The sequence below is a fragment of the Myotis lucifugus genome, unplaced genomic scaffold (genome assembly GCF_000147115.1).
Source record: "Myotis lucifugus unplaced genomic scaffold, Myoluc2.0 scaffold_192, whole genome shotgun sequence".
In the NCBI taxonomy this organism is placed as follows: domain Eukaryota; kingdom Metazoa; phylum Chordata; class Mammalia; order Chiroptera; family Vespertilionidae; genus Myotis; species Myotis lucifugus.
Genome location: NW_005871240.1, coordinates 2,114,960 through 2,123,134, shown reverse-complemented (window position 1 = coordinate 2,123,134; position 8,175 = coordinate 2,114,960).

Below are 8,175 nucleotides of genomic sequence, written 5' to 3'. Positions count from 1 at the left end.
GGGAAATTCCCCCCCCGAGGTCATAGTCCCCCTTTTTATTCCCCATTGCCCCCCTCCACCTGGTTCCCACCCTGCTCCAAGCCATCACCACCCTATTGTCTGTGTCCATATGTAATGCATATGTGCATATAAGATCTTTGGTTAATCTCTTCCTGCTCCCCTCCCCCCTTCCCTCTGAGATTTGTCAGTCTGTTCCATGTTTCCATGCCTCTGATTCTATTTTATTCAACATTTTATTATGTTAATTAGATTTCTTGTTCATTTATTTTGATTTTTAGATTCAATTGTTGATAGATATGTATTTATTGCCATTTTATTGTTCATATTTCTTTCTTTCCTTCTTCTTCTTCTTCTTCTTCTTCTTCTTCTTCTTCTTCTTCTTCTTCTTCTTCTTCTTCTTCTTCTCCTTCTTCTCCTTCAAGAATACCTTTCAACATTTTATGTAGTACTAGTTTGATGTTGATGAACTCCTTTAGCTTTTCCTTGTCTGTGAAGCTCTTTAGCTGACCTTCAATTCTAAATGATAGCTTTGCTGGGTAGAGTAATCTTGGTTATAGATCCTTGCCATTCATCACTTTGAATATCTCTCCCCATGCCCTTGTGAACTTGCAAAGTTTCTGTTGAAAAATCAGCTGACAGTTGTATGGGCATTCCCTTGTAAGTAACTAACTGCTTTTCTCTTATTGCTTTTAACATTCTCTCTTTGTCTTTAACCCTTGGCATTTTAATTATGATGTGTATTGGTGTGAGCCTCTTTGGGTTCATCTTGTTAGGGACTTTTTGAGTTTCCTGGACTTGTAAGTCTATTTCTTTTACAAGGAAGGGGAAGTTTGCTGTCATTATTTCTTCAAATAGTTTTCAATATCTTGCTAGAGCTCTCTCTTTTCCTTCTGGGACCCTCATAATGTGAATATTGATACTCATGAAGTTGTCCCAGAGGCTCCTTACACTATGTTCATATTTTTGGACTCTTTTTTTCTTTTTGCTCTTGTGATTGGGTATTTTTAGCTTTCTCATATTCCAAATCATTGATTTGTTTCTCAGAATCCTCTACTCTACTGTTAAATAAGGAATAAGTAAGTTATTCTTTATTTAAGTTAGTGTATGCTTAATTTCTGACTGCACTTTTTGATGTCTTTGACATTCTTATTAAGATCCTTGAAAGTTTCACCAAGTCCCTTGAAGCTCTCATTGAGTCCCTTGAAGCTCTCATTAAGATCCTTGAATAACCTTATAAGCATTTTTTTGAACTCTGTTTGCTTCCATTTCTTTCATTTGTGACATATTTCTTTATCTCTGCATTTTGGCTGCTTCCCTGTGTTTTTTTCTATGTATTAGGTAGAGTTGCTATGTCTCCTGGAATTGGTAGAGTGGTCTTGTGTAGTAGGTGTCCTGTAGGGCCCAATGGTTCAGCCTCCCCAGTTACCTGTACTCTAGGTGTGCCCCTGTGTGGGCTGTGTGCACAATATTGTTGTAGTTCAATCTTGATTGCTGTCGGCATCACTGGGAGGAATTGACCTCCAGACCAATTGGCTGTGAGGACCAGCTGTGTCTAAAATGAAAGAATTATTGTGCAGGAGACACCCCTATGGAGCAGGGCTTGCTTCTGTGGGGCTTTGGTACTCACTGAATCTTCCCACTGATTGTGTCGATTGTGGATGCAGAAAGTTGTTGTAATCCGGTATGGTATGAAACTGTCCACCAGGTGCACTGGCTCTGGGTCCTCCTGGGGGTTGCAAGGTCAACCACTGCCTGCTCCACCCAGCAGGAACTACTGAGAGATCTGCAGATTGCTTCTACTTATATTGGGCTTGGAAGTGCCCAGGAGAGGCCCAGCTGTGAAGCAAGGCAGGCTGCTGCTAGTGCCAGGTCTTGGGTCTCGTATTGATATGTTTTGGGCATGCTGATGCCATCTGCTGCTTGTTTGAGAGATTTTACAAAAGTCTGTAGTTTGAGCTGGGATAGGCCATTCATATGGAAAAGCCATTGCAAACAGCTTAGGTAGGGCTGCAAATTGGATGGGACATGGTCTCAGAGAATCACCAGGGTGAAGCGAACAGGGTGGGCCACACTGATGGAAACTAAGATATGACTGCCAGTCAGCTGTGGGACAGAGGAGGTAACAGCACAGGAAAAATGATCCCTGCAAGCATCGCCCTGTCTAAGAGAAAGCCACCCCTGAGTTCCTGCTCTGATGTCAGACAATCCAGTTCCTTCCTGTATGTACTTGGATCCCCCAAAGCTGGCATCCGGCACTGGAGCTCAAAGGAAGTGGGACCAAGTAAGTTCACATGCTGGCCCTTTAGGAGAACTGCCTGGGACTCCAGTAGCCTCCATGTCATTCAGCCACAATCCCTGCTGGTTTTTACAGCCCAAAGTTCTGGGAACTTCTCTTCACAGTTTTGAAACCCTGGGCTTAGGGTCTGGTGTGAGACTGGGACCCCTTGCTTCTCATGAAAGGCTTCTGCAGCCAAGATATCCCTTCCAATTAAAAGAAACACCACACAAGAGTGTTGGACCAGCCTGTTCTGTGCCTCTGCCCCTCCTACCATTCTCAGTGTGCTTTCTTCTTTACTTCTCTAATTGTAGGTCTTCCATTCAGCCAGATTTCAGGCAATTCTGAATGATGATTTTTCTTTATTTTAGTTGTAATTTTGATGTGGTTGTGGGCGGGAACAAGTTCCGGTGTTTGCCTACTTCGCCATCTTGGTTCTTTCCAATAATTAATATTTAATTATTATTTCTTTAGAATTCTAGGGATTGACTGAGCTCAGCTTGGAGTATTCACTTGGAATTTCTCATGATGTTGCCCTTGAACAATGGCTGAATCTGAAATCTTCTCAAAGCCTTCATTACCCATATGTCTGGTGGTTGATGCTGGTTAGGACCTCAGCAGGGAGTATCAACAGAAACACCTACATATAGCCTCTCTATGTGGATTGGCCTTCCATACACAATAGTAGCTTTGTTCCAAAGACAAGTGTTCTGAGAGAGCTAGTTAGAAGCTATATTGCTTTTTCTAATCTATCCTCAGAAGTTACAGAAACATCATTTCAGCTGCATTCTCTTTATTAGACATTGTTAACCAAGGCCAGTCAATATTCAAAAGGGATTGATGTAGGAAATTAGACTATACCTCTTGAAGGAAGAGTATCAAAGATATGTTTTCAGATATGTTTTAAAACCACTCAATTAGCTTAGGATGTTTACCTTTCCTTTGCTAAACTCACTACATTCCTTACTAGCTTCCTACATGCAATGAGATACTTTCTTCAGGGTCTATATCCTTCATAACTAAATTACCACACAGCATTGTGCTTTAGCCTAAGACATTGCAGGATTCTGTCTCAAATTTTTTGTGCTTCAGGGGACAACAAGCTGTGCCAAGATTCATAAGAGCTTTCACTCTGTGTTGCTGATGGTAGGGCTTTAGTAGGGATAAAGGCTTCTCTGGATAGGTTGGTTTCTGGAATCAATGCAGGTTTCTGGAAGTTTGTTATTATTCCATGCTTTTAGTCCTTGAGGTGTCACTCTTGACTGATGCACAAGGGCAAGAAGATTAAATGAAGAATTTGTATTGCTAGGATGAGTGAATTAATTGATTTCAAATTCTATTCAATTGTCACTATACCTATTGAGTAGGTTCTGATAAAAAGTCCAATTTATTAATGGTGTAGTTCCAAAATTCAAAAGATTTAATTGTTACTGTAGGCATGTATGATAATTGGACAATCAACAAATTGATTTTTGTTGTTGATATTGTTTTGTTTTGTTTTCTCCCAAAGGGGATTATTTTTTTTACTCATAAAACAGTTACATTAATTACTTCTGTTAGTGTGATTTACCATTTTTCTTTGTTTTTTAATATTTTTACACATCTGAAAGTATTTTTCACATAGAATACATACATATTCTATGTGAAATCTAGTTGTTTTACATATATAAAATTACTTTTTCACCTAGATCTATAAGAATTTTAACATAATCTTTTAAAAAATTTATCTTTATTGTTCAAAGTATTGCAGATGTCTCCCTTTTTATATCCATTAACAACCTCCACTCTGCCCCCCCCCAGATCTTCACCAAAATATTGTCTATGTACATGGGCTATGCATATATGCCTGTAAGTTCCCCCATTAATTTCTCCCCACCACTCACCACCCACCCCCGTTTTCCCTCTGTGATTCATCAGTCTGTTCTGTGATTCTATGTCTCTGGATCTATTTTGTTCATCAGTTTATTTGTTTTCATTAGATTCCACATATGAGTGAGATCATGTGATACTTGCCTTTCTCTGGCTGGCTTATTGACTTAGCATAATACTCTTTAGGTCTCTTCATACTGTCTCAAAGAGTAATAGATCCTTCTTTTTTACAGCTGCTATAAAAGCTGTAAAAATGTACCACATCTTTTTTATCCATTCATATACTGATGGGCAGTTGGGCTATTTTCAGATTTTAGCTATTATATATTGTGCTGCTAAGAAAATAGGGGTGCATATAATCTTCCTAATAGTGTTTCAGTTTTCTTAGAATATATTCCTAGAAGTGGGATTACTGGGCCAAATGGCAGTTCCATATTTAATTTTTTGAGGAAACTCCATACTGTTTTCCATAGTGGCTGAAGCAATCTGCATTCCCACCAGCAGTGTACTAGAGTTCCCTCTTCTCCACATCCTTGCCAGCACTTGTCATTTGTTGATGTGCTGATGGTAGCCATTCTGACAGGTGTGAAGTGATATCTCATTGTTGTTTATACTGAACCAAGGAGGTAAAAGACCTGTACTGGGAGAACTCCAAGACATTGAAAAAAGAAGTAGTGGAAGATATAAACAAGTGGAAGAATATACCATGTTTATAGATTGGTAGAATTAACATCATTAAAATGTCCATACTACTCAAAGCAATCTATAGATTCAATACAATCCCTATTAAAATATCAATGGTATGAACTAGGAGACTTTGAATTTTGGCACACCCCAGCAGGTTGTCTGTTTCAACGTGGTGCAGGCATGGTCCCTGATTCTAGGTGCGCACAGGAGACCACACTAAGTGCCTGAGATTCTGACCCGGGGCGAGCGTTGCTCCCACCAACCCACAGCAGCTGCACTTCTGGGTGTCAGAGCTCATCAGTGACACTTGGGGCGTGCAAAACTCCCACGGCACATGGCCCAGGCCCTTGCAACTTGGCATTTGAACCTTCTGGTGATAGTCAGAAAGGGGAGACAATGAAACAATCCCCAGAGGAAAGAAAAGGAGAAATCGCCAAGAAAGGAAATAAGTGAAACGGAAGCATGCAACATGACAGAAAAAGAATTCAGAGTAATGGTCATACAGTTCATACACCAGATGGTGAGAAAATCAACAACCTATGCAAAAATCAGGAAGATGAAAAATGATATAGCTACAATCAAAAACACTGTGCAAGGCTTCAAAAGTAGACTAGAAGAAACAGAGGACCGAATTAGTGAGTTAGAAGATAAAGTACAGAAACAAGCCCAATCTGAACAGCAACTAGAGAAAAAAATTAAAAAGCAGGAGGAGAGCCTAAGGGAGCTTTGGGACAATGCAAAATAAAATAACATACATATAATAGGGTTGCCAGAAGGACAAGAAGAGAAGAAAAAATTAGAAAATTTATTTGAAGAAATAATGACAGAAAACTTCCCTGATATGGGGAAGAAAAAAGTTACACAAGTACAGAGAGTCCCGAGCAAGGTGAATTCCAAAAGACCCACATGAAGACATGCCATAATTACAATGGCAAATGTTAATGACAAAGAGAGAATCTTAAAGGCTGCAAGAGAGAGACAGAGAGTTACCTACAAAGGATCCCCCATCAGATTATCAAATGATTTCTCAACAGAAACACATCAAGCTAGAAGGGAATGGAAGGAGATATACAAAGTGATGCAAAGCAAGGGACTGAATCCAAGAATACTCTATCCAGTAAGACTATCAATCAAAATTGAAGGGGAAATCAGGAGCTTCGCAGACAAAAAAAGGCTAAGGGACTTTATCACCACCAAGCCAGCAATGCAGGAAATGTTAGATGGAATGCTGTAAAAAGAAGAAATAAAAAGGTAAGAAGGAACACAGGCTCAAAAAAATAAAAAAGGCTACAAACAAGTACCTTTCAATAATAACATTATACGTAAATGGACTAAATGCTCCAATCAAAAGACATCAAGTGGCTGAATGGATAAAAAAAAACATGACCCATAATGTATGCTGTCTACAAGAGACCCACCTCAGAACAAGGGATTCACACAGACTGAAAGTGAAGGGATGAAAAAATATCTTTCAGGCAAATGGAAATGAAAAAAAAGCTGGGGTAGCAATACTTATATCAGACAAAATAAACATCAAACTGAAGGCCATAACAAGAGATAAGGAAGGCCACTTCATAATACTAAAGGGATCGATACAACAAGAGTATATAACTCTGATAAACATATATGCACCCAATGCAGGAGCACCCAAATACATAAAAAAAACTCCTGGAAGATATAAAGGGAGAGATCAACAACAATACAATCATAGTAGGGGACTTTAATATACCACTGGCATCACTGGATAAATCCTCTAGACAAAAAATTAGCAAAGAAACAGCAATCCTAAATGACTCACTAGATCAGATGGACTTAACTGACATCTTCAGAACATTTCACCCCAAAGCCACAGAATATACTTTCTTCTCAAGTGCACATGGGACATTTTCAAAAATAGACCACATATTGGGTCACAAACAAAGTCTCCCCAAATTCAAGAAGATTGAAATCATACCAAGCATCTTCTCAGACCACAATGGCATAATATTAGAAATAAACTACAATAAAAACAATCCAAAACACTCAAACACTCAGAAGCTAAGTAGCATGTTATTAAATATTGATTGGGTTACCAATGGGATCAAAGAAGAAATTAAAAACATCCTGGAAACTAATGACAATGAAAACACAACAATCCAAAACCTATGGGACACAATGAAAGCGGTCCTGAGAGGGAAGTTTATAGCTCTACAGGCCTATCTCAAAAAACAAGAAAAAACGGTAGTAAATCATCTAACTCTATAACTCAAAGAATTAGAAAGAGAGCAACAAGAAAAGCCTAGAGTGAGCAGAAGGAAGGAGATAATAAAGATCAGAGCAGCAATAAATGACATAGAGACCAAAAAAAAAAAATACAAAAGATCAATGAAACCAAGAGCTGGTTCTTTGAAAGGATAAACAAGATTGATGAACCTCTAGCCAGGCTCACCAAGAAGTAAAGAGAGAGGACCCAAATAAACAAAATCAGAAATGATATAGGAGAAATAACAACAGACCCCACAGAAATAGAAATGATTGTTAAAAAATACTATTACCAGCTCTAATCCAACAAACTAGACAACCTGGAAGAAATGGACATATTCCTAGAAAAATACAACATTCCAAAACTCAATTAGGAAGAATCTAAAAATCTCAATAAGCCAATAAGTATCAAAGAAATTGAAGCAGTCATCAAAAAGCTTCCAGCAAACAAAAGCCCTGGGTCAGATGGCTTCACAGGGGAGTTTTACCATACATTCAAGGAAGAATTAAAACCTATCCTCCTTAGTCTATTCCAAAAAATTCAAGAGGAAAGAACACTTCCAAGCTTATTTTATAAAGCCAGCATCACCCTAATACCAAAACCAGATAAAGGCAACACAATGAAAGAGAATTACAGGCCAATATCCCTCATGAACATAGATGCCAAAATCCTCAACAAAATCCTAGCAAATTGGATCCAGCCGTGCATCAGAAAGATCATACACCATGACCAAGTAAGATTTATCCCAGGGATGCAAGGATGGTACAATATCCGCAAATTAATAAAAGTGATACCTCACATAAACAAATTGAAAGAAAAAAACCACATGGTCATATCAATTGATGCAGGAAAAGCATCTGACAAAATCCAACACCCATTTTTGATAAAAACTCTCAGCAAGGTGGAATAGAGGGATCATATCTCAACATAATAGAAACCATATATGACAAACTCACAGCCAACATCATACTCAATGGGCAAAAACTAAAACCATTTCCCTTAAGAACAGGAACAAGACAGGGATGCCCACTCTCACCACTCCTGTTCGACATAGTACTGGAAGTATTAGCCATTGCAATTAGACAAGAAGAAGAAATAAAAG